At 36.8% G+C, this 23656-nt stretch overlaps 1 non-coding gene and 1 pseudogene across 1 annotated transcript; one reads left to right on the top strand and one right to left on the bottom strand.

Annotated features, from left to right (window-relative positions):
* The first annotated feature begins 323 nt into the window (after nt 1–323).
* Nucleotides 324–22699, top strand: LOC112099656 (annotated as a pseudogene).
* On the bottom strand, nt 11695–11798 carry LOC112100470. The gene has a single exon (XR_002906841.1). It is a non-coding gene; the product is annotated as a small nucleolar RNA R71 (small nucleolar RNA).
* Nucleotides 22700–23656: the final 957 nt, after the last annotated feature.

The raw sequence follows: 23656 nt of genomic DNA on the forward strand, positions 1-23656 counted from the left end.
GCAAAACAAGCAGAAATGAAATAAAATTATATACCACCATAATTAATTAATTAATTAATGATGTTTAGATTTTTTGCTTGATTATATATCAATTCATCAAAATTTTATTAAGATTACAAATTTAACTAAATTGTCGGGGTCTGAATGATTTTTATTTTAAACATATTTTTTATGAATTTACAAGCATAGGTTTCAATGGAGTGAAATTGTAAGGGTATGGTAACTAAATCTTGTTTCTTATTGTTTAATGATAAAGACTAAATTCAATATGAAGTGGTTTGATATTGTAAATGCATTGCAGGTAAATTGAAATTTTTTATACGATGGGAGGAAGTGTGGTTGATGATGATTGGGAGCTTACTTCTCCATCTAATGGGGTGCGCACTGTGGTTTTTGTTGCCCATACGGGCAATGGCAAAAGTGCGACGGGCAATAATATTCTTGGAAGAAGAGCCTTCAAGTTGAGGGCTAGCTCGTCTGGTGTTACTAGTACTTGTGAAATGCAGAGAACCGTGTTCAAAGATGGCCAAGTTGTTAATGTCATTGATACCCCCGGTAATTTACTAATGTCATTGCCTAGATATTCCATTTCCATGCCTGTTGGTGTTGTGGTGGTAAGTAGATTGATTTTATGGTAATAAAAAAAAAAGTAGATTGATGTTATGAGCATGATACACTGAGAAGATCCTTCAGAATTCCATGGAAAAATCCCAAGTTTTTGGCTTGAACATTCGTATCCCATCAATTACCTCCAGTATTAACCCGCCTATAAAAGTTTCCACGAGAGCCTTTTGAGTCCACCCCTATACCCGATTGCCCAATTTCTCGAATTCACATTGATAATCCCGAAGAGATCCACTTTGTGTTATATGTGAGAGAGCCTCGTCAAAGTCTTCTCCATTTGTTGGTCCAAACCGTGCCTATAGTTGTTCAGCAAACATAGTCCACGTCACTGTTTGATTTTCTTCCTTGTATGTCTGATTCAACCATTGCCACCATTGGTTCGCTTCACCTTCCAGGTGGAAAGATGCCAAGCTCACCTTTTGATCTTCAGGAGTTCTTTGAAATTCAAAGAACTGTGCCACTCTATTGAACCACTCTGTTGGATCATCTCCTGCAAACCGCAGAAACTCAATTTTGGCTCGAAGATGGGGTATGTTCCAACGAGAACTTTTTGTTTCGTCTTGTTGGTACTGATGCATGTGTCCTTGCTTCACTAAGTGCAACGACTGAGATGCCTTTGAGGAGAGAACCGCATCGAATAAAGCCTTCAAAGACTCCTCTAAGCGTTGCATATGATCGTTCGTTCCGAGCCCAAGCTTATGCACCTCATCCTGTAAGCCTCCCACTCCTTGCTCCAATATTTCAATGCGCACTTTGTTGGTTGTCATTGTAGCTCTGATACCACTGATAGGTCCTAGTCAGATTACAATGAAAACTCAATAAATTTGGCTTTCTTTAGGTGAAAGTCAACCCCAGCTTTGAGCAAAATTCTTCACGTTCTTATTCAGTTCCAAATAAACTCCTTAAATAGAATTTCAATACATCAAACCGATAGCAGCACTAACTCCTAAACTTCAGCAAGTTAAAACCATGACATAACTATAATTCTGGAGGTGACTAACCACCTTTGACTATGACCATGCAATTTGAAATAAAAACAACAACTAAACTGAAAAAGGACAAGTCAATCTTAAGCTAAAAACTTGGGATTTTTCTTGGGAATTATGAAGGATCTTCTCGCTGTATCAAAAACACTAAAAGAGGCCATCAATTTATCCAGGACGAGAGACGAACAGCTTACACGACAAAAGAGGTTTACTCGGCTAATCCTACAAAATCATCCGCCGGCTGCCGTCACCCCGGTCAATCAAATAGCAGCGATAACTCCTAAACACTTGGGCTAAGAAGAGATGCAAAAACGACGAGCTCAAGGGCTATGTTTCAACTGCAACGAATGATTCACACTAGGCCGTAAGTGCCAAGGGCCTCGACTTCTACTCATCCAAGGCCATGATAATTCTCAGGAGAATGAAGAAGAGACAGAGAGAGAAGGTAACAGAGAAGAGGAGTTGGAAGTTTCTATACATGCTTTGACCAGATGGTCATCTCCATGGACCATGTGAGTAGCTGCTTCCATCAAGTCGCAACCAATAGTGGTGTTAATCGATAGTGGATCTACAAATAATTTTTTGAACGAAAAAGTAGCTAGCACATTGTGGCTCCTAGTGGTTCCTACGAAGTCTTTCACATTCCATGTCGCCAACGGAGAACGACTCACGTGTCAAGGGCGATATGGGAAAGTACTGATCGATTTACAAGGCATTCAATTCTCTCTTACTTTCTACTCTTTGCCATTAATAGGACTAGACATGGTATTAGAAATACAATGGTTGGAAATGCTGGGGTCGGTAGTTTGTAATCGGAAGCATTTAACCATGGATTTCAATTGGGACAATCAAGCACGAAGGCTGCAAGGGATACAAAAGCCTATTCAAGTGACTTCATTAGAGACTGTTGCAAAAGAGCATCGATAGGGTCAGATGGTCTTTGTTGTTTATATTTAAAACTTGGAAGACTCTTCCTGGGATGGCATTCAACCAAATATGCAGCAACTTTTAAGCAAATGTGAGGATGTCTTTCAAGAACCCTCTAAACTGCCACCACTATGAGAAATCGACCACCATATACCCCTTAATGAAGGAACCCAGCCCATCAATGTACGACCATATCGATATGCGTATTTTTAGAAGGCAGAAATTGAAAAACAAGTGAAGTAATGCTGAATGTAGGAATCATCAGACCAAGCACTAGTCTATTTTTGTCTCATGTCCTTCTAGTAAAAAAAAGATGATACTTGGAGGTTTTGCACAGATTACAGAGTATTAAACGCCGCCACGATCAAAGATCGATTTCCCATTCCAATAGTGGACGACATGCTTCCGACATTCTGAAAACTGCATTTAGGATACGTAATGGACATTTTGAGTATCTTGTTATGCCCTTTGGGTTATGTAATGCTCCATCTACTTTTCAAGCCATAATGAATTCTATTTTTCAGCCTTCTCTTCGAAAATTCATATTAGTTTTCTTTGATGATATATTAGTCTATAGTCCTACATGGGAATTGCATTTAACTCATGTAAGGAAGACATTAGAAAATTTGAAGAAACACAGCTTCTTCGTCAAAGCAAACAAATGTGACTTTGGTAAGCATGAATTGGAGTATTTAGGCTATATCGTGACAAATCAAGGTGTCAAGGTAGATGGTAAGAAGATTGAGGCTATGGTTGCGTGGCCACAACTCACTAATTCTATTGAATTGTGTGGGTTTTAGGCTTGACAAGCTATTCCATGAAGTTTGTCCGCAATTATAGAGTACTAGCTCGTCCCCTTACCAACTTGCTCAAGAAGGGGAATTTCAAATGGGATGAGGATGCTGCTAGTGCGTTCACAATGCTCAAACAAGCTATGACAACCACACCCACTCTCGCCATGCCTAATTTCAACGAGCCGTTCACTATCGAGACTGATGCTTCCGGGGATGGAATTGAAGTTGTTCTCACTCAGCAAGGGAGACCAATTGCATACATGAGTAGAGCTTTGGGGATTGCTAAACGTACCTGGTCAATCTATGTGTTGAGTGTTAGAAAATGTATATTTATAAAGGAGAAAATTGTTGTTTTACAATTCAAGTTTTACTAACACCCTTACTTTTATGTATTTAAGCTTCTTGTTATTTAATTATGCGTGCTTTATTTTAATTAAGTATTTTATGTATTTTAGGGGTATCATGGTCATTTCACAATGAATAAGAAATTAGACGGTAAAACGGACATCACTTTTGAACTCAAGACAGTCGAAAACCTTAGGAGGAGCATAAAAGGAAAAATATCATTGTTCACATGTACGGTATTGTCTACGTTACTGTTCACGACACTGTTTACATAGACAGATCGATGACATGGCATTGACCGATGATGTGGCATTGACTAATGAGGTGTTACGATTCCATTGGAGAGAATTCTTATACACTATTGATCGGTGACGTGGCAGCATGTTAGTGGACCAAAAATTGTGTACGGTACATGCATATACACAGGATTATTTTCAACCAAACTGCGTCATTGTTCAAACCAGTTGACTGTTCAAACTGCGTAGTCAAACCGTGTCACTGTTCAAAACTCATGGTCAAACCGCGTACTGTTGACTGATGACGTGGCACAATCCTGAGCGTCCAAATTGTTTTTAGTCCGATGGCCATGATTTACTCCATATATCTATAAAAATTGGACCTCTCCCCCTTAATTTGGCATCTTTGAATCCTTTTTTGGACTCCATTTTCTGTAATTCTTTTTCTATCTTGTATTTTCTACGTATTTTAATAGATTTTCATTTTACCCCTAGTTCAATTATGAGTAGCTAATTTTCTTTCAAGCTTGGGTTGAATGTGAAGTCTCAACATGTGTCATGGGCTTTATTTGGTAAATTTACTTTCTCTTCCCCTCTAATTTTTGTGGATGATTTGACTTTTCGTCGACAAATAATACTAATCTTGTCTAGATACTGCACTGGTTTCACCGGCTTTCTAGTATAAGGTTATTATTATTTGGCACGATAAGCCCTTAATACCATATTAATTAGAGCGTGGTTCATGAGGTGTGGATACCCCCCTCATGATTTAATTGGCACTAATAAGGAATATTTAGCCCATGGTGCATGTTGATACGGATCCAGATACCCAAGTACGTAATTTCAATAGATTTCTCTTCAATTTATTCTCGCCATTTCAATTCCAATTTTAGGATAATCTAAGTCACTTTCACCACAAATCCAACCACCCATTTAGAAAAATTAATTCTACGCATAATTAAAATTCACCTCCTCGTGGGATCGACACTCGTCACCATTGATTTATTCTACAATAGATTCGTGTACTTGCGAGTTCAATAAAATTTGTACAACACTATGCCAAAGAGATGTTAGCAATTCTGGAGGCCATTCGGACATGGAGACCATACATCTTGGGTCAGAAGTTTTTCATTCAAATCGACCAACAAAGTCTCAAATTGTAACACCCTAGGCGAATCCCACATCGGCAAAGCACGGGAGAGATGCTGGATTTATAAGGGGTGATCCACACCTTAATTGGCAAGACGCATTTTGGGGTGTATGGGCGCCCAAGAAACAAATCAGTGCGGGCCTTGTTAAGGCTCAAAGCGGACAATATCTTGCCAGGTCTGGGTTGGGTCATAACACAAATACTTCTTAGAGCAGCGAGTAGCCACTCCTGATCAGCAGAAATGGGTTGCTAAGCTTCTTGGATACGATTATGAGATAAAATATCAGCCTCAAAAAGAAAATTTAGCGGCGGATGCTTTATCTTGCCCCCCAACAACCCTCTCCTTAATCCAATATTTATTTCACAGGTTTCCTTATGGGATGACATTCGAAAGGCAACAGAAATAGATTTGTACATGAAAAAAATATTCCAGCAGGCAGCAAATGATCTTACAAGCAATTATGTAGTGAAGAATGGGCTATGTTTTTACAAGCAAAGAGTGGTGGTTCCGCCTGCACTACGAGATCAGCTGCTCCAGGAGTTTCATGACAGTAAGGTGGCTGGACATTCTGGAGTTCTAAGGACTTTCAAACGGCTAACTCAATAATTTTATTGGCCCTCTATGCACAAATCTATACAAGAGTACATTCAATAATGTGCAACCTGCCAAAAGACGAAATCCGAGACACTAGCACTAGCTGGACTGCTCCAACCACTCCCAATTCCTTGTCTAGTTTGGGATGACATCTCGTCAGATTCATCGAAGGATTGCCATCTTCACTTGGTAAGGATAGTATTATGGTGGTTGTGGATCGCTTTAGTAAGTCTGCTCATTTCATTCCTTTATCTCATCCTTTCTCTGCAAAAATCATTGCAGAAAAGTTTGTGGAACATGTTATTAAACTTCATGGAATGCCGAAGTCTATCATTAGTGATCGAGACCCTATTTTTATAAGCAAATTTTGGCAAGAGTTTTTTACCATGTCAGGTACTAAGCTGAAGCTTAGTTCAGCTTATCATCCTCAAATGGATGGACAAATGGAGGTGGTGAATTGTTGTCTCGAATAGTATCTACGATGTTTCGTCCATCAGTGGCCTCGTAAATGGTATAGCTATCTGCCATGGGTAGAGTATTGGTATAACACCACATATCTTTGCTCGACGGGGATGACACCATTTCAAGCCTTATATGGTTGCCTTCCTCCATCCATTCCTCACTATACAGAGGGTTTGTCTCGTGTTAGAATGAAATATGTGGCTGATCAAAAGAGAAGAGAAGTGGAGTTTCAATTACGAGATTTGGTGCTCCTAAAACTGCACCCCTACTACCAACAATCTGTGTTCAAATGCGCCCATCACAAACTTGCCAACCGGTTCTATGGCCCATTTCCAGTTGAGCAAAAGCTGGGGCAAGGTAGCTTACCGTCTTTGTTTACCACCTGCAGCTCAAATTCACCCAGTGTTCCATGTTTCTCTCTTAAAGAAGTATGTGGGTACTTCTCTTCCTACCGTTATTGACCTGCCACCAATGTCTGATAAAGGACAGATTCAAGTTGTGCTGGAGAAGGTGATCGATACAAGATGGGTCAGGCATGGTACCAAGTTTATTGAAGAGAGTTTGGTGTAGTGGAAGACTTTGCCTGTGGAAGACACTACTTGGGAGGAAACATCGATGCTCAAACATCAATTTCATGCGTTCAACCTTGAGGACAAGGTTCCGCTTATGAGGGGAAGTATTGATACACTGAGAAGATCCTTTAGAATTCCTAGAAAAAATCCCAAGTTTTTAGCTTAAGATTGACTTGTCCTTTTCCAGTTTAGTTGTTGTTTTTATTTCAAATTGTGTGGTCATAGTCAAAGGTAGTTAGTCATCTCTAGAATAATAGTTACGTCATGATTTTAACTTGCTAAAGTTTAGGAGTTAGTGTTGCTATCGGTTTGAAGTATTGAAACTCTATTTAAGGAGTTTATTTGGAACTGAATAAGACGTGAAGAATTTTGCTCAAAGCTGTGGTTGACTTTCACCAAAAGAAAACCAAATTCATTGAGTTTTCATTGTAATTTGACTGGGACCTATCAGAGCAATTGCAGGACTTTTTTATTTTTCTACTGGCTCTAAGTTTGTCGGCAAGGATCCATGCAGTCCTTGTAGTTTTCTCTGTTAGGAACTGCTTTTCTCAAGAGAAAGAAGCTGCTCTACACAGTTGGCAGACCTTGTTCGGGAAAAAAGTTTGACTATATGATTGTTGTTTTTACTAGAGGGGATGAACTTGAAGATAATGACGAAACATTAGAAGATTATTTGGGTTGTGAGTGTCCAAAGCCTTTAATGGTTTGCTTCTGAACGGCAATAGTGTTTGATAATTTCATTAGTCACTTTGATCAAGTTGTCTTGGGTTGGTTCTTTTTTGAAGTTTTAGACTCCTTTACGGTTGGACTATTCGAAGTTTAATATGAATATATGCATGCTGAAAATACTAGACAGGTTCATAGTAGTCCAACCGTCTTAAAGTTCCATATTCAATATTGCTTTATTTCCTGAATGATTTTCTTCTGCCATGGGGTATTAGCTGGAGGGGGTGATTGGTTGGTAATTTTCTACTGGCATTACTTAATTTTAGTTATATTTTAATGTCTTTGAATGAGATGTCATTCATTCATTTGCTAAGCATTTATGCTTTTCTTATTTGTATTCTTTGATTTCATCTGTTATTTAATCTTTGGTTCTTATTCTATTAATGTGTGTTCATTTGTTTATTCCTTCAAATATGTACATCATTGATTTCTATGCTTAAAATTAACCTACTTTAAAGATTTTAGAAGTGCGCCAAGGAGGACATGAATTGCTATACAGGTCCATTTTATTAGGCGCTGTTTGAATAAAATATCAAGTCTAACTTTACAAGATTTAAAATTCTCTTAAAAATCCATGTGGATTCTAGCCCCAAAATTGGTGTCTAAAATTTCAATGTGAGATCGCTTTTCAGTTTTAACATGCAAATCTCCTATATTCAGCATTTACTTGATGAATTTGTTTCCTAAAACTTTTCAAGTTGAGAAAGATTTATATCGAGTTCCTCTATTTTACTGCATACTTGATTAAACCTATGAGGAGTTGCAAGAAAAATAACAAAAATGGAGATAAAGACCCTTCAAGTTATAGCTTTGCAATTAACACAATCGATTTATTTTACAGTTAAAGTGAGCTTTGTTTTTCTTATTGTAGTAATTTTTGTAGTTTGAAGGAATCAAAATTTTTTAATTATAATGCCGCAAAATTTGGTCAATTATGTAGATGCCACAGAAAATATGATCATGTCTTTTGGTTTGAGCTTTGGTCACTTGAGTTTGTTTATGACAATAGTACAATCTTTCAGGCTTCGTTCTATAATGTAAGAATTTGCCTAGTGAAGAGGCAACTACTGATTTATAGCCACTAATTTTTATTGGGTCAATGCTTTTCACTGGAATATATGTAGATTATTATTATTATTATTATCATTATTTGTTGTATGGAATGCTGATCACCTTATTGTAAGTGGTCAACCCATAAAGAGAATGGAAATAATTATTAAAATTTGATTATGGCTTGCCCTTAAATAGTTTTTGAGGATGCATGATATTAAGTATCAATTATAACAATAAAAATAAAATTTTGTCAACTGAATACCTTCAAACTTTTAGAGACTACAAGTGTTTGATTGGTTTATCAATGCTTACAAAAAGGGCCAACATTTGCTTTATTCCTAATCATTTTTCCATTATTTTAGGAAATCCTTCAACTATGTGATAATAGGTGTGTGCTTTTTGATAACAAGACCAAGGATGAGGCCAAGAGAACTGAGCAAGTTTAGAAGCTTCTTTCTCTGGTTAACTCTGTGGCCATGTAGAATGATGGGCAGCCATATACAAACGATATCTTTGCCGAGTTGAAGGTGACTTCATTACTATAAAGTGTGCAAGTACTTGTAAATTGTGAGACTTGGAGGAGGCAAACACTGCCGCTGTGTCCATACTCCTAGATTGTTAGAGATTGCCATATGAAAGGAGGTTTTATCTTGCTAGTTAATGGGGACAAATTTGTTATTAAGTTATATGTTCATTGATTGTGTTTTGAAGGCTGTAACATATTGTTCTTACCTTGAAGATTGTTTGACTGTCTTGTTCTGTTTTGTTTCTTGATGAAATTAAGTAGATTACTCTATGGTAGTAGCTATAGGTGGTTTGCTGATCATGACTTGCACTTAGGAATGGATTCTGCACTTGTTTAGTCATCAATCATAAGAACATTTCTTGTAATACTGTAGATCCTGTTTTGTTGCTAGGAATTTTGCACTCTTGAATCTTTGGGAACATTTGAAATGTTGTAAGCAAGTTATGTCATATTTGTTGAGTGTTAGAAAATGTATATTTATAAAAGAGAAAACTGTCATTTAACATTTCAAGTCTTACTAACACCTTTACTTTTATGAATTTAACATTCTTTTGATTTAATTCCGTTTGTTTTATTTTAATTAAGTATTTTATGTATTTTAGGGGCATCATAGTCATTTCACAATAAACGAGAAATCAGATGGCAAAACGGACATCACTTTTGAACTCAGGACGGTCGAAAACCTTAGGAGGAGCATAAAAGGAAAAATGGCACTGTTCACATGTACGGTACTATTCTCGTGTACGGTACTGTATACATTACTGTTCACGACACTGTTCACATAGACGGATGATGACGTGGCATTGACCGATGATGTGGCATTGACTGATGAGGTGTCACGATCCTGTTGGGCTAAAATTCTTATGTACTGTTGATGGTGACGTGGCAGCATATCAGTGGACGAAAAATCTCGCGTACGGTACATGCATCACACAGGATTATTTTCAACCAAACCGCGTTACTGTTCATCTGAGTCAAACCGCGTTACTGTTCATCCGAGTCAAACCGCGTTACTGTTCATCCGAGTCAAACTGTGTTACTGTTCATCCGCGTGGTCAAACCGCGTACTGTTGACTGATGACGTGGCGCAATCCTGAGCGTCCAAACTGTTTTTAATCCGATGGTTATGATTTACTCCATGTATCTATAAAAAGGGGGCCTCTCCCCCCTAATTTGATATCTTTGAATCCATTTTTGGACTCCATTTTCTGTAATTCCCTCTCCATCTTGTATTTTCTTCGTGTTTTAATAAATTCCCATTTTGCCCCTAGTTCAATTATGAGTGGCTAATTTTCTTTTAAGCTTGGGTTGAAGGTGAAGTCTCAACATGTGTCATGGGCTTAATTTGGTAAATTTATTTTCTCTTCCCCTCTAGTTTTTGTGGATGTTTTGACTTCTCGTCGACAAATAATAATAAGCTTGTCTAGATACCGCTTTGGTTACACCGGCTCTCTAGTATAAGGTTATTATTATTTGGCACGGTAAGCCCTTAGCACCATATTGATTAGAGCGTGGTTCATGAGGTGTGGATTCCCCCCTCATGATTTAATTGGTATTAATAAGGAATATTTAGCCCATGATGCATGTTGATACGGATCCCGATACCCAAGTACGTCATTTCAATAGATTTCGCTTCAATTTATTCTCGCCATTGCAATTCCAATTTTAGGATAATTTAAATCACTTCCACCACAATTTCAACCATCCATTTACAAAATTAATTCTACATATAATTAAAGTCCACCTCCTCGTGGGATCGACACTCGTCACCATTGATCTATACTACAATAGATTCGTGCGCTTGCGAGTACATTAAAATTTGCACAACAAGTTTTTGGCGCCGTTGCCGGGGAGGTAAGTAATTTTAATTCATAAAATTAATTTTTGTGAATAATTTCTTTTAATTGTTTTCTTGTAATTTTTTTAATTAAAAAAGAAAAAAAGAGTGAATTTACATTTTGAGCTAAGAATTTTATTTATTTATTTTCTCTCTTCTTTAAAATTCTGTAATTTAATTTTGAATTTATTTTTCTTTGTAATTTTTTTTATCTTATTAATTTATTTTTATTTAATTTATTTCACGTATTTGTTTTTGTGTATTTTTATAGTAAGGTTGTAATAGCACAATAAGGTTAGTATCGTAATTTCTCCCTCTTCTTTATTTTTATTTGTTTTGTTCCCATCTTTATTTTTATTTTTATTTTATTTGTTTTGCATGCATGGTCGTAGGTCATTATTACATAATCTTGAACCTATAGACCTTGAATTAGAAAAAGCACTTCGCACACAAAAGCACATTAAAAATAAATTTGGAATGGATTTACAAGCACCACAAGAGAGGCCATTTAAGGACTATTTTAGTCCCTTAGCTAATTTGAGCACATCATGCATAAGATACCCAAATGTAGCTGCTAGGAGTTTTGAATTAAAACCCAGTGTGCTAAATTGTCTCCCAACATTTTATGGCCTAGAAAATGAGGACCCATATAATCATCTGAATGATTTTCATGCAATTTGTCAAACTTTTAAATATGAAAATTTTTCAGACGATGATGTTAAACTCAGATTATTCCCATTTTCTTTAAAGGATAGAGCTCGTTCATGGCTTAATACATTGCCTGCCAATAGCATTGCATCATGGGAACAAATGGTAACTAAATTTTTGAATAAATATTTCCCAGTGCATAAAACCAATGCTATTCGCAGGGAAATTTCAGAGTTTACACAGAGAGAGGACGAGCAATTTTTCGAAACATGGGAGCGATTCAATGGGCTACTCTTGAAGTGTCCACATCATGGGTATGAGAAATGGCACCAATGCCAATACTTTTTGGAGGGATTATTGCCAAATGTGCAAGAATGGCTAATGGCAACGAGTGGAGGAGAGCTAATGTCAAAAAGTGCATCAGAGATTTGGGAATTCTTCCAGCGACAAGCAGATAATTCCCAACAACGGAGTCGATCACTCAGGACTACTAGAAGAATTAAAGGAGTGAATGAGGTTCAAATTGGCGAGCCAACTTCGGGAATCAAAAAAGTCAAGGAGATGGTTGAAGGTCTTGCTCGACAAATAACATCGTTATCGACTGCAAAATCAACAGAACCACATGACAATGACTCATATCCAGACCAAGCCAATGCCATAGGTATAATGAGAAAGCCATCAAACTACAACCCATACTCCAACACATATAACCCTGGATGGAGAGACCACTTCAATTTTTCATGGTCTCAAGGATTCCAACAGAATAGACCAACAGCTCTAGCTCCACCAATGCAACAAATTCCTCAAGCCTCTCAGCCCCCATTTAGACCATTCAATCAGAATCAGAACTACTCTCAACTCAGACCATGGGAGGATGCATTCCAGAATCTCAAGAATGTTACTCACTCCACAATTGAGCAACAAAACCGCACTATTGATGGACTACGAAATGAGTTGAGAGCGGGCTTCAATTCACAAGCCCAATCAGTTTCAAGCCTCGAGAAGATGGTGGGACAACTTGCCTCCTCAGTTCAAACCTTGGCAATGACTGTTGAGAAAGGCAAATTTCCAAGTCAACCAGTGCCTAATCCTAAAGGAGTACATGAAGCAAGTACTAGTTCACCACAGCAGCATGGAGAGGTCAAAGCAATCATGACCTTGCAAAAAGGAAAGGAAGTCGACAACAAAGTGGAGATGCCGGTGGCAAAAGAAAATCAAATTGTACCTGTGAATGTTGATGACTCATCACCGGAGGAGAAAGAAGAAACTAACCCACGAGAATATGTTCCGAAAGCTCCATTTCCTCAGAGGTTAGCTAAAGGAAAAAAGGGAAAATCCAGAGGTGAGATTCTTGAAATCTTCAAACAGGTAAGTATTAACATCCCTTTACTTGATGCGATTAAACAAGTTCCATCTTATGCCAAGTTTATTAAAGACCTTTGTACTAAAAAGAGAAATATGCATGTTCAAAAGAAGGCATTTTTAACAGAAAACGTTAGTTCTATACTCCAACATAAAATTCCTTTAAAATGCAAAGACCCAGGCTCCCCCACTATCTCATGTAGTATAGGGAACCACACAATTGAGAATGCTTTGTTGGATTTAGGAGCTAGTGTAAATCTGTTGCCTTATTCAGTATTCGTAAAACTTAGACTGGGAGAATTACACCCAACTCCAGTGGTGTTACAGCTTGCAGATCGGTCCACGAAAATACCTCGTGGCATTGTGGAGGACGTGCTTATCCAGGTAGACAAGTTCTATTTTCCTGTTGATTTCATTGTAATTGACACTCAACCAATACAGGATTCAAGGAAGCACATCCCCATTATTCTAGGCCGACCTTTCTTGGCAACTGTGGATGCTCACATTCAATGCAGGACTGGAAATATGCAGTTGTCCTTCGGCAACATGACTATGGAGTTGAACATCTTTAACACTGCCAAACAACCTCACAGTGCAGATGATGGAATTGTTGATGTGGATTTAATTGAAACAATAGTTGATAATACTTTTCTTTCAAACCTTAGTGATCCTTTACAAACATGTTTTACTCACTTTGGTTTAGATTTTGATATTGACAGATCAGTTGATGAGGTCAACGCCCTACTTGACTCAGCACCATCCATGGACACTAATAAATGGAAGTCAAGAGTTGAACAACTAGCACCATTAGAGAAGAAACTCATCCCATCATCAGAATCACCACCGAAACTCGAGCTCAAACCATTACCCAACACATTGGAGTATGCATTTTTGGGGGAAGAAAATACTCTACCGGTAATCATCTCATCATCCCTCAATGAGGAACAAAAAGGTAAGTTGTTGGATATTTTAAAAGAGCACAAAGGAGCATTATGATGGACCATAGCAGACATTAAAGGTATAAACCCAGTAGACTGCATGCATTACATTCACCTTGATGAAAATGCTAAAACTACTAGGGAGATGCAACGTCGGTTAAATCCTAACATGAAAGAAGTTGTTAGAACTGAAGTCCTTAAGCTATTAGACGCAGGTATCATTTACCCCATTTCTGATAATTCATGGGTCAGTCCTGTACAAGTTGTCCCCAAAAAGTCAGGAGTCACTGTAGTTACCAATGCCGATAATGAATTGATACCCACTAGAGTAACTACAGGATGGCGTGTTTGCATTGATTATAGAAAGTTGAATTCTGTCACACGTAAAGACCATTTTCCTTTACCATTTATCGATCAAATGCTTGATAGATTAGCAGGCCATGAATTTTATTACTTTCTAGATGGCTACTCAGGATATAATCAGATTCCCATAGCACCAAAAGATCAAGAGAAAACTACTTTCACTTGCCCTTTTGGCACTTTTGCATATAGGAGGATGCCATTTGGATTATGTAATGCACCTGCTACATTTCAACGATGCATGCTAAGCATTTTTTCTGATATGGTTGAACGATTTCTTGAAGTCTTTATGGATGACTTTTCTGTCTTTGGTGACTCGTTTGATCAATGTTTACATCATTTAACACTAGTTTTACAAAGATGTATCGAGAAGAACTTGGTCTTAAATTGGGAGAAATGCCATTTTATGGTAAAACAAGGTATTGTTCTCGGTCACATCATTTCGAGCAAAGGTATTGAGGTTGACAAAGCCAAGGTGGATCTCATTTCTAATCTTCCTCCACCCATAACAGTCAGAGAAGTAAGATCTTTCCTTGGGCATGCTGGTTTTTATAAACGTTTCATTAAAGATTTTAGCAAAGTTTCTAGACCCTTATGCAATCTACTTCCTAAGGATGTACCTTTTGTCTTTGATGATTCATGTCTTGTGGCATTTGAAAAATTAAAGCAGTTGTTGATATCATCACCCATCATTCAGCCCCCAAACTGGAGCTTACCATTTGAGCTTATGTGTGATGCATCTGATTATGCAGTAGGAGCAGTATTAGGACAAAGAGCTGATCGAATTCCCCATGTTATTTATTATGCTAGTATGGCATTGAATGATGCACAATTGAATTATTCAACTACTGAAAAAGAAATGCTAGCAGTAGTGTTTGCATTAGAGAAATTTCGATCCTATCTCATTGGTTGTAAAATAATTATATTCACAGATCATGCTGCTCTTAAATATCTTCTCACAAAGAAAGATGCAAAAGCTAGACTAATTCGTTGGGTGTTACTTTTGCAGGAATTTGACTTGGAATTCAAAGATAAGAAAGGGACAGAAAATGTTGTGGCGGACCACCTCTCTCGTCTCCATTTTGACACAATTACAGAGCCATTAATATTGAATAAGTCATTTCCAGATGAACAATTAATGAGTGTGGAAGTATTACCTTAGTATGCTGATATAGTTAATTATCTTATTACAGGTAAACTTCCAGAGCATTGGACCAAGCAAGATAAGGCTAAATTCTTTGCAGAGATAAAAAATTTCTTTTGGGATGACCCGTATTTGTTCAAGTATTGTGCTGATCAAATTGTTAGACGATGTGTCCCAGAAAATGAAATTCAGAATATCCTTTCATTCTGCCATGAACAAGCTTGTGGAGGCCATTTCAGTGCTAAGAAAACAACTACTAAAGTTTTACAATGTGGTTTTTATTGGCCAACTATATTTCGAGATGCTTATACTTTTTGTTCTTCATGTGATAGGTGTCAACGAATGGGGAGCATTACACGAAGGAACATGATGCCACTAAATCCAATTTTAGTGGTTGAGATTTTTGATGTATGGGGTATCGACTTTATGGGACCTTTTCCCTCGTCTTTTGGCCATCAATACATATTGGTTGCTGTTGACTACGTATCGAAATGGGTAGAAGCAATTCCATGCAGAACTAATGATCACAAGGTGGTGATAAGATTTTTGAAAAGCAACATTGTCTCGCGCTTTGGATTCCCTCGAGCAATAATCAGTGATGGTGGTGCCCACTTTTGTAACAAAGCATTCAAAGCTCTTTTGACAAAGTATTCAATCACACACAAAGTGGCGACCCCGTATCATCCGCAAACTAGTGGCCAAGTTGAGATCTCCAATCGAGAAATAAAGCACATATTAGAAAAGACAGTGAGGCCAGACAGGAAAGATTGGTCATTAAGACTTGATGATGCGTTATGGGCATATAGAACGGCTTTCAAGACCCCGATTGGGATGTCACCCTATAGGCTAGTGTATGGAAAAGCTTGCCATCTACCTGTGGAACTCGAGCATCGTGCATATTGGGCCATCAAGAAATTCAATTTTGACATGCAGCAAGCCAGCTCAGAAAGAAGATTATAGCTGGCAGAACTTGAAGAAATTCGCAATGACGCATACGAAAATGCCAAGATTTACAAGCAACGAATGAAAGTCTTCCATGACAAGCAAATTATGAGAAAATCTTTCACTCCAGGTCAGAAAGTGCTTTTATTCAATTCTCGCTTGCACTTATTCCCAGGTAAGTTACGCTCTCGTTGGTCTAGCCCATTTATTGTTCATACTGTTTTTCCACATGGGGCAATTGAAATTAAGGACCCAAAGAACAGTGTCACGTTTAAAGTTAATGGTCAAAGATTAAAGCCATATCTAGAATACCAACCACATGGAGAAGACACCGAAATAAATTTGAGTGACCCACCAGATTTGAATTGATTTTTCTTTCCGTTGATTTGATTTTTCTTTCTTTCTTTATATTATTCTTTTGCTAATTGAAATTATTTTTGCATAAGTGTGTTTGTTTAACTAGTAAGTTTTCTCTTATCATTGTTAATCATGAGTCTCATACTTAGACCGTTCCTCCTGAACATTCTTAAACCACTTCAACGTGTCAAAACTCATCTCAAAAGACAGATTCAATTTTGTAAAACACATCGTATTTGGACTCTACAACCACCAGAGTTAGTAGCCTATGTTGAGGGTTTAGAAAGCCAACTCAGAGACATTGAAAGAAGTGTTTACGACATCCAGTTGGAGCTTGAGGTAAATTCAATAAGAGGATGATTTTAATTTTCTTTGTGTGTTTTAATTTGTTTTTCTGTTTGTGTGCTTTAGTTTGTTACCTCAGTGAAGTGGCGGATAACGGTACTCCGTGACAATCAAGTCGGTTACTTCAGTTTCCCATAATAACTGATATTCTGAGGTGAAAGTATGGACATAAATGAGACTCTAGCGAAGCTTCACAAGCGATTCCCTTCACTTCCTCAGAATGCCCTCCTTACGGTCTATAAAGCTCGGTCTGAACGCATGCCATTACTTATGAGGAATAACATACCTGCTGACATCCATTGGTTAATTGAGGCGAAAGTACGATCGGCAGGTGAGTTACCTCCAAAATTTATTGCATACATGCCTGGTTGTGGTAAAGGAAATTATGCAAGAAAACGACGAGCTCGACGAATTTCTGTTGCTTGTCATAAGTGTGCCAGAATGAGTTGCAATAAAAACCCATGTTCTTTAGGAATGGTGTCTGATAACAGGGAAGATAAGATTCAATTCATTAAGGATGGCTTGAATAAGGAGTCATTGGATGATATCCTTTTGTCTCTTGAAACGCATCCCAGTGGATATGTGCAAGGAGCGATTCTCCAGTTATGACCATTATTCCAGAAAGAGCATGCACGATATAGTCTCGGGAATCTGACTATAAACGACCCTGTTTGCCAGTTTATAAGAAAATTGGATAGGAAGCCTATCCTCGACCCATAGAGGGCGTTCAAGCCGTTTCTGGACGTAAAACCAGAGGAAAATGTGAGCCACAGTTGCAACTACCTGTAAATATCCTTTTACTTTACTGTTATTTTTATTTTATTGTGTGCATTATTGTCTTTAATAATTTTATTACTGTTTGCTTTTTTTCTTATTACTGTTTACTTTTTTCTTTTTACTATTTCCTTTTTTACTCGCGAGTCACGTGCTTTACGCCTTATTTGACACTGACATGTTACCTCATACACAACTGTGACCCACTGTCACCAAGACTCTTAAATGTGATTTTTTTTGTCAAGCACTCACAAATTGTTTTTCGAGAAGTATCACAATGGCAGCTACTCCAAATAAACAATCAAGAACATTTGTGTGCTTTCTGGATTTACCTATGGCAAACATAAAGAGTTCGTTGAGGCAGCCATCGATCTTGGTCGAAGTATAGCAGAGGGAAAATTATACTTGGTGTATGGAGGAGGTAACCGAGGGTTATCAAAAATGGTCTCTGAAGCAGCTTTTGTCAGAGGAAGTCAAGTGTTAGGCATCATCCCAAGAGTCCTAAAACCGTTGGGCAGTTCGTCTGACTCATCAACTGGAGAAGAGTTAGTTGTCTCAGGTATGCAAGAAAGAATAACTGAAATGCTTAATCATGCTGATGCTTTATTTTCCTTCCAGGAGATCTTGCAACACTAGAGGCACTTATCACACTAGCATCTTGGGCCCATCTGCACATCCACCAGAAGCCCATCGATTTGTTAAATGTCAATAACTTTTATGATGGCTTTATCGCATTTCTTAACCATGCAATAAAAAACTATTTCATTCCCTCTAATGCGAAAAAACTCTTTATTTGTGCTCACACTGCTAATGAGCTACTTGATATGTTACAAGCTTATAGACCAGAGCCAGACCCCTGGACCTTTGTGTTGGAGCATCCAAATAATGATGGTAACAGTAGCCGCAGTAAGAAGTACAAATTAGATTTAACTCTCCGCTTGTAAATATTTTCTTTTGTGTTGCACTACCCAGGTGATGTCTTCTAAACTCTACTTCTTTCCTTTCAAACATTGAGGACAATGTTTCGTTCTGGTTGGGGGGAGGGAATAGTCGACAATTGTGGAATTTTGGTTAAGTTTTTACTATTTTTTGTTGTAGAAACTAACTGTTGCTAACTTTTTGTGTTGAAGATGGCTGAATATGGAGTGTAATGACTCTAGAAACGCATCTTCATTGTTTAAAAAAAATTAAAAACTAAAAAAAAAATTCTAGACATTTTCTTTTTCTTTATTATGTTTTTATGTTTATTTTTCTTCTTTTTAATTTCTCCTCTATAAATATACATTTTCCAACTTGTGAGTCGAAGATGGCTGAATATGGAGTGTAGTTCCTCTAGAAACGCATCTTCTTTAAAAAAAAAAATCATTTTGTTTTTCCATCATTTTAAGTGTAACTTTTCTAATTAGTTTTTCTGCATCATTTTCACATTTCTGCATGCATATTTTCCTTTCTTGTTTAGAATAGGTTGGGGGGTAGAATGTTGTTTTAAAAAAAAAATTGTGTGATTTGTTTTAACATTGGATGACATGATTAATTTCAAATTTTAGTATTTGTATTATCTTTGGTCTTAAGTGATGTTACATTATGTTTGCTACTCTACATGTTGATGTCGGAGACAAATATGAGTTGCTTGAAGGAATGAACATGTCATAATAAGTACCAAGTGAGTTTTTGAGCCTATCATTTTTCTTGGAGAGTAATCCTTTTGCCCATTCTTTATACAGCTTAACAGTTTATTATTGTATACACGATCTCTAGATTTCTTTTGAGTTAACCCTTAAAAAAAATTACAAAATTAAAAAAAAAAACAAGAAAAAAAGTGTGTTGCTACATTGGGAGGCCCATCTAACTAGTAGATATGGATGATTATTTAGAGCCCTAAAAGACGATGGAAAGGCCATCTTTGTCCCGTTTGAGCCTTTATAGCCATCCCTTTTGTGAAATATCCATAGTTAACAATTTTGAGCCTTTTAAAAAAAAAAAAACCTTTTATTTGTTTAACTTATCTTGACCCACTCCGATTTGGAGTATTACCCAATGTCTTATAAGTTCCATCACCTATTTATGTTTGAGAAAAATGTAAATAAGTATTTTTATTCAATGAAGTTATGCCAAATAAAAGCAAAAAAAAAAAAACAACAAAACAAAAATTGTTGTTTCAAAAGAAAAATAAAAAATAAAAAAATAAAAATAATAGGTGAAATCCACCTTGCAACTTTCAAAAAAAAAAATTCTCTGCATTTTTCTCAAACATACACTTTGTTTTCCTTATTTCCCTTATTTGTTAGCCATGTCCCTAGCCTACGTTACGTCCTAATAAAAGTCCTTCTTGATTTTAGGGAACTATAGTTTGAAGTAGAAGCTAGTTATATGGGCTAAAAAGATGTAGTGATGCATAATAAAAAAAAAGATAAATAAAGTGGGTTGACTAGCATTTTTGTTTGACTTGAGATCGTATTATTTCTAAGCTGAGGGCATATTTATTTCATCTTGGTGAGAGCATGTGATATCACTCCCTTATTATTTTCTCTCAATTACCATTCATTGGAGTGACTATTTTTATTGGGTTTAATTTCTTTGTGAGAGTGTCACTACTTCCAGTGAGATTTTGGGGTTTGACATGTCATTCTTGAAAGTAGCTATGACAAAGTCTACTGGGCTGATTCATGTGGATGGTTGATGTGGGTGTGATGTTGCTTTAGACTGGAGATAATGCTTATACTTTTATTTGATTGCTATCATTAATCTGATTGAATAAACATGAGTGTTTCTAAATAAGATAAAATCAAAAATCATTTTGAATTTGAATTTTGTTTTCGCTTCATTTGCTAGGGACTAGCAATAAGCTGGTTGGGGGGTGTGTTGAGTGTTAGAAAATGCATATTTATAAAGGGGAAAACTGTCATTTTACATTTCAAGTCTTACTAACACCTTTACTTTTATGAATTTAACATTCTTTTGATTTAATTCCGTTTGTTTTATTTTAATTAAGTATTTTATGTATTTTAGGGGCATCATAGTCATTTCACAATAAACGAGAAATCAGATGGCAAAACGGACATCACTTTTGAACTCAGGACGGTCGAAAACCTTAGGAGGAGCATAAAAGGAAAAATGGCACTGTTCACATGTACGGTACTATTCTCGTGTACGGTACTGTATACGTTACTGTTCACGACACTGTTCACATAGACGGATGATGACGTGGCATTGACCGATGATGTGGCATTGACTGATGAGGTGTCACGATCCTGTTGGGCTAAAATTCTTATGTACTGTTGATGGTGACGTGGCAGCATATCAGTGGACGAAAAATCTCGCGTACGGTACATGCATCACACAGGATTATTTTCAACCAAACCGCGTTACTGTTCATCTGAGTCAAACCGCGTTACTGTTCATCCGAGTCAAACCGCGTTACTGTTCATCCGAGTCAAACTGTGTTACTGTTCATCCGCGTGGTCAAACCGCGTACTGTTGACTGATGACGTGGCGCAATCCTGAGCGTCCAAACTGTTTTTAATCCGATGGTTATGATTTACTCCATGTATCTATAAAAAGGGGGCCTCTCCCCCCTAATTTGATATCTTTGAATCCATTTTTGGACTCCATTTTCTGTAATTCCCTCTCCATCTTGTATTTTCTTCGTGTTTTAATAAATTCCCATTTTGCCCCTAGTTCAATTATGAGTGGCTAATTTTCTTTTAAGCTTGGGTTGAAGGTGAAGTCTCAACATGTGTCATGGGCTTAATTTGGTAAATTTATTTTCTCTTCCCCTCTAGTTTTTGTGGATGTTTTGACTTCTCGTCGACAAATAATAATAAGCTTGTCTAGATACCGCTTTGGTTACACCGGCTCTCTAGTATAAGGTTATTATTATTTGGCACGGTAAGCCCTTAGCACCATATTGATTAGAGCGTGGTTCATGAGGTGTGGATTCCCCCCTCATGATTTAATTGGTATTAATAAGGAATATTTAGCCCATGATGCATGTTGATACGGATCCCGATACCCAAGTACGTCATTTCAATAGATTTCGCTTCAATTTATTCTCGCCATTGCAATTCCAATTTTAGAATCTCAATTCCAATTTTAGGATAATTTAAATCACTTCCACCACAATTTCAACCACCCATTTACAAAATTAATTCTACATATAATTAAAGTCCACCTCCTCGTGGGATCGACACTCATCACCATTGATCTATACTATAATAGATTCGTGCGCTTGCAAGTACATTAAAATTTGCACAACAATATTCTAATTTTGTTAAAAACAGAATAGCCACATTCAAAATAAGTTTTTTGGAAAATATAGATAGGTACATGGAACCTAATCAAATAGCTGTGTAGTTTAAATATTCCTTTCCAGAGTTTTAATTTATAGCAAGGCAGTAGAATGAACTAGCATAAAGCGAGATCATATTCAACATTAATCTGGATTTACTGTAACAATTTGTGTACTATGTGTCTGAGGTGCTAATAAGTTTTACTCTCCACAATCCTGGAGTGTGGCAAAATGAAAAAGTTAGTATATTCTTTAATACCTTATATTTTGGGTTTATCTGTATTTTTTTAAGCTTTTGTTTCTACCATTTGTCAATGATTTAAAGAAGAAAGTTGTGCCGAATATGGTGAACTTAGCAACTCCCTTTGCAATTGGATTAAAATAATTAATACTTAAGAATTTTCTTCTTTTAAGTTGGAGTTTTATATTTCCATTAACCAATCTTTATTTGTATTATATTGCTACTCTAGGGCTTAGTGACATGTTTTCTGACTGATATTGGTGCTTTTTTGATAGGTTGAGTCTAAGCTCAAAGAGACAGCTAGGCTCGAACAGCAATTGATAGAGAAGCAAGCTACTCCATTAAAAGGAGAAGAGGTTGCACAATTAGCTCAAATGAAGTCGAATGACGAAATTTGTAAGCTTAGAGAGAATCTTGAAAGAGGTCAGAGGGAGACTGAGGAGCTCCGTAAGCGAGCTGAAAAATGAGGGTGCGCCATTCTTTGACCTAATCACCTGCAGACATTATATGCCATTGGCATGAAAATCATCTAAAGTGTATTTTTTCTATCTCCCGTACCTTTTCAGATAATATTTGAAGTTAATACTGCATTTATTCTCAATGTTTTACTACAAGTCAAGAAGCTTGTATCCTCTATTATGTAAATGTTCCCAGTCCAATCTCAAGTGCGGTCTTAAGATAGTATTATATGGAAAAATTGTATTGACATCAAATGAAGTTTCTTTTATGGAGCCACTTAGAATCTTTTCTTACACGGTGAATCCAAAGAGATTTGATTCATTTTCCTCCTTCGGCTATCTTTTTTCCACATTTGTAACAAATACAACCCAAAATATGCCCTTTTAGTAATCAATGATTTTCCCAAAAACTCAAACATACACTTGAGTTCACATGTACCTTCATTTTTTGGTTTTCACTCTTCTAATGTCACATCACTTTGTATAAATAGTTTGTTTGTATATTATTTACTCATTTCGTATAATAGGGTAATCCTAACATCTAAGAGAGTTGCACTAAAAACATGTTTGAGATTGAGGTGTTGTAACTTTTAAACTACAACTGCTGTAGAAATAAAAGTTAATAGTGTATAGTAAATATAATTTTTAATAATAATTTTAAAAAAATTATTAAAGATATAATAGATTTTTTATCATACAAGTAAAAAATCATATCAAAATAATTTTCAAGCTACATCAACTAGTGTTTACCAAACACTTTAGTGCTGTAGATTTTAAGCTAGAACTGCCCGACCTCAATCTCAAATGCACCCTAAAACCACCAAACCTATGACCCTTCTTTGATTCACACCAAACTTCAACTAGCTCATAGTCTAGGTTTATCAAGTACAATATTTATTTATGTATATATGACACAATCTTTATTTACCTTACATATACTGCAAATCCTTTGACATCATACAATAT

Source organism: Citrus clementina, unplaced genomic scaffold (genome assembly GCF_000493195.1).
Source record: "Citrus clementina cultivar Clemenules unplaced genomic scaffold, Citrus_clementina_v1.0 scaffold_3, whole genome shotgun sequence".
Taxonomy (NCBI): domain Eukaryota; kingdom Viridiplantae; phylum Streptophyta; class Magnoliopsida; order Sapindales; family Rutaceae; genus Citrus; species Citrus x clementina.